This window comes from Myotis myotis, unplaced genomic scaffold (genome assembly GCF_014108235.1).
Source record: "Myotis myotis isolate mMyoMyo1 unplaced genomic scaffold, mMyoMyo1.p scaffold_m19_p_12, whole genome shotgun sequence".
Taxonomy (NCBI): Eukaryota; Metazoa; Chordata; class Mammalia; order Chiroptera; family Vespertilionidae; genus Myotis; species Myotis myotis.
The window spans coordinates 17,128,539-17,132,932 of record NW_023416316.1 but is presented as its reverse complement, the minus strand read 5'-3'; positions in this window follow the sequence as shown (position 1 = coordinate 17,132,932).

The window sequence follows — 4,394 nt, the reverse complement described above, 5'->3', positions numbered from 1 at the left end:
TAAAGAGCAGGTTTAGATTTGGAAAACATTGAGCAGAGATACAGAGAGTTCTCATATACCCCCTCCTGGTTCCTTTTTAACTTTCTTTCAGTGCTGGTTACTCAAGAAGAAAGTCTTAATTTGGTGCTATTCTAGCTTTAAAATTTCTATATTAGTAGTTCATTCTGTTGGAGGTGGGGAGAGGGAGGGAGGGAATGGGGGGAGAGAGATAGAAATAGAGATAGAGATAAAGATAGAGATAGAGATAGAGATAGAGATAGAGATAGAGATAGAGAGATAGAGAGAGATTATTAGGAGGCGAGAGGGGAGAAGAGGGGGAGGGAAGGACAGAGGAGAGAGAACCCTGCCTCTGAGTCTTGGACCAGCCACATACCAAGTTGGGCTTCAAAACAAAAATCATTTTGATTTCAATGCATTTTGTTTATTTCAAGTTTTGTTCTGAGAACAATACTCATCTTCCCTTTAACTTGTGGTGATAAAAAGACTTGTTGCCAAAAGATTTGTTCATATTCAAAAGGTGAATAGAGTAAGTCCATGATAGCAGAAGTGACGTGGCCCTGAGGCCCTGGCTGAGGTTGCTTTCTCACCTGGTGGCAAGTTCCCTCCTGGCCTTTTCCGTGTTGAAGAGTTTCTGGAGAACAGCCCATCTTTTTTGGGAGAATGAATAAGGATCACCTACCTGGGCAGCAGTGCCTTTTTGGAAATTCGATATGTTGCTTAAACTCTTCCTTCACGGCTTTTCTTTGACCTCTTATTCTCATTGTTACATATTCCTTTTTTTAAAAACACTTTTTTAAAACACATTTTAACATTTTTATTGATTGCAGAGAGGAAGGGAAAGGGAGAGATAGAAACATCAATGATGAGATAATCATTTGATCGGTTGCCTCCTGCACGACCCCCCCCCCCCCCCCCCGCCCCGCCTCCAGCGTCCATCATTCCTCTGATTTCCTCTAGCACACCTGGGGTCACATTTGGCCTCAGTCATTTTCTAGCTGTGTGACCTTGGGCAAGGCACTTCATCTCTCTGAACTTGCTTGTAAAATGAGAACAATATGACCACGGAGTTGCTTGAGGATTAAGTGCTATAGCGTGTGGGATTCTTGAGCCTCAGTATTTATCAAGACCTGCATTGGTACGTTACTGTGGGCTAAACTCCAGATCTTATTTGCATTTCACCACTTTTTCCACTCATGTACTTTTTCTGCTCCAGGCTCCAGGTCAGGGCACCACACTGCAGTTAGTGGTCATGTCTCCTTGGTCTTCTCTGGTCTGTGCATGGGCTGGATACCAGGGGCTTAGAGATGAGTGAGAACATGCTCCCATCCTCTGGGAGTGACCCAGTCTAAACATCCTGGAGGTAAAGATAAGCAAGTCAAGGTTAAACAGAGATCAACTCCACCCCTGCCCACCCTCTAGGAGCATCGCTCACTCTCTCACCTGTTTTTCTATATCACTTTGCATGTGCATAAATATTGGTTATTGCCTCTCTCACTGAAATTCCTTCAGCTTCATTGGCAGATGGCTTTCCCCTGCTGAAGTAGTATTTGTACTCTACCCGTCCCTAGGATAGGCCTGGTGCTAGCATAAAAAACCCTTCAATGAATGATTGGGGGATGAATGAGTGAAGAAACAGATAACTGAGAGCAAGAAAGGCTCTGAGGAAATCAATGTAAAATGTGTGCTGGGTGGTGACAGTTAGGAGTGGGAGGGAGGAGGTAGAAAAGCTGGGTGAGGAAGAGGTCCTGGAACTGAGAGTGGAGAAGGCCTCAACTTGGCCTATCTCCTAATTTTGCCAGAACTATCTTTGATTGTGCCCCATAGAAAATGGGGGGGGGGGGGGGAGAGGATTTTGAATTTAGACTGTAATTTGTGACTCCAGGAGAGTAAAATGTGGACAATAAGCCAGAACTTTCTAAGCTTGTTAAAGATGCGTTCATTGCAGATGAAGGAGCTAGGTGAAGTATTTTGTTATGGTTAAATAATGTTATTATCGTCACAGGAAGGAAACGATACAGTGAGTCTGAATGTATTTTATTATTATTCTTTAATGCAAACTTTGAGAGACGAGAGAACTGTGCTTGGGAGCCAGGAGGCTGGGTGGACGTGTTCCATTGGACTCGTGCACCAGGAAGAAGGAAGGGACGCTCAGGAGGGACTGTGGACTGGAAGCCGACTGCATTTTGGCTGCTGAGCTGCAATAGTCCCGTGGAGGCCGAAAAGGGCTCCAAGGAACGGCAGCCTTTCATTGTGGGCCTTGGAGACGGATGGACCTGGGTGGGAATCCTGACTGTCCGCCTCCTTTGTGATCTTGGACAGATCAAACGCCGAGTCTATTTCCTGTGTATACTGACAATGCTAAGAACCTATTAGGGATGTGGTGAGTGTAGGAGGGGATGCAAATGGCTAATGGCACGAAGAATGGGGTAAATTGTAGTTATGGTTTAGAGTCCTGGAAGTGCAAATTGAGACGTTTTGCTCCAAACCTCTCCAATGGGGTCTTATGTGAGATGAGGGCACCAGGTAAGATGACTGAAAATGTTTGACACTATATTTTGTTAAGTAGTGAGAGGGACTGGTAAAATTTAAGATAAAGATGGCATTGTTATAAGCCCAGCTGTATTATCTTTCTTCAATCCTTGGTCTCAGTTTTGAAGCCAGACAGCTTGGGGTCTAATATAGATTCACCTGGGAAAACTTGGGCAAGCCATTTAACTATGCTGTGTCTGTCCTCGCCTCTGTCAGAAAACAGGGGTAAAAGTAGTACCTCATGTATATGTAGCGATGTCCTGGAGCCAAATCTTAACCAGCACATAAGAGCCTTTTAAGTACATCTTTTCCATACTCTGCAAGTTCAGGTTAGTAGCTTGAAATCTACCAAGTATTTACACTATAGTAATTGGCAATCAGTACAAACCAGGACTACCCCCCCCCCTTCCCCTGCACCCCCGCCCCCTGACACACACACACACAGACAGTTGTTAAGTATTTACCAGTACACAGCTACTTACAGGATTGTTGCAGTGGTCAAATGAGGGATAAATGCAAAGGGCTTAGGGTATTGCCTGGCACGTAAGCACATAAATATTTATATACATAAGCATAGCTGGATATATGTCCTCTTGTCCAATACTTTTTGCTTTGTTACTTTGTTTTAAAATTTTATGTTTAGTATGGGACACAATATTTTGAGTCTTTCGAACCTCTTGCCTGTCTGGGATCCTTGCCATCCCCACCCCTATCCTTATAGCATGAGCAAAACTGTTTTATCCTGTGATCCTACCCACTGGCTAGAGTCTTCTTGAGGCGCAGTCTGGCTGGTCTCGTGAATGGAGGGGATAACTTGGGGGTTATTCCCAGGGGATACTTTCCCACACGAGGACTGGGAAGTAAAGAACACCTATCCAAAACGAAAGGAATGGTGATTCAGATGAGAAGAGAAAAGCAAGAGGACAGACATACTCAGAACCATCCTGGGCCCCCCACGCCCCTTCTCTCCTCATTTCTATTCTCATAAAAGGCTGGATATATCTCTGTCTTTGGATTCTATCAACCAAGTTTTATTTTAAGGGACCATAAGAGTGCTTGGCACAGAGTAAGTGCTCAATAAATATTTGTTGCATGGTAAATCAGTGTTGCTTTTTGCTTAAGCTAGCATGGGTTGGTTTCCGCTACTCTACATACCAAAGAATTCTAACAAGGCACGTGGATCCTAGGCGTTGTCAAAATCTCAGTCATTGATGGCTTGGGAGAGCTGGCTCCACGACTGAAAGCCCCTGGTGTTCATCTGATGGCAGCCCTAGGGTGGGCGCAGTTAATAGGAGAAGCAGCCAACTTCTCTGAGCTCTAACTGTCTGAGCGATCTCAGTTTAAAAAATACGTATAGGTACGAAAATTACTTTCTGGCTTTTGTTTTTGAGAGATTTAAAAAAAATTATAGAATAATTTTAGAAAGGCAATGAGGGAGAGAAAAATGAGACAATTCTAGCTAATACACTGGAAAAGAATTTTGTACCGCGAATAATGGCTTCATTGGGAGAAACGCTATATATTTGGAGTTCCCCACGGCAATGAGGCATTTATTGGTTTCTAGATCACCGAGAAGAATTCCATCTTGGTGATCTCTGGAAACCGTCCCAATGACCTGATATGTAGCTGGACAGGGTCTCTGTTGTGAAGGTCATAACAATATTGCCTAAGGGATGTGCTCAGAATAAGTGGAAAGGACATCTTAGAGAATGGGAATAACCGCAATCTCTGAGAGCTCTGGGCTATTAAGCAATTTCTCCGCGAGTTGCAAGAAGAAATTCAACCTGCAGCGCATTAGGGGAGAGCACAGTAGAACATTACAGTGTTTGCTGGAAATGAAAACACGAACACTTGGCTGTGGGCTT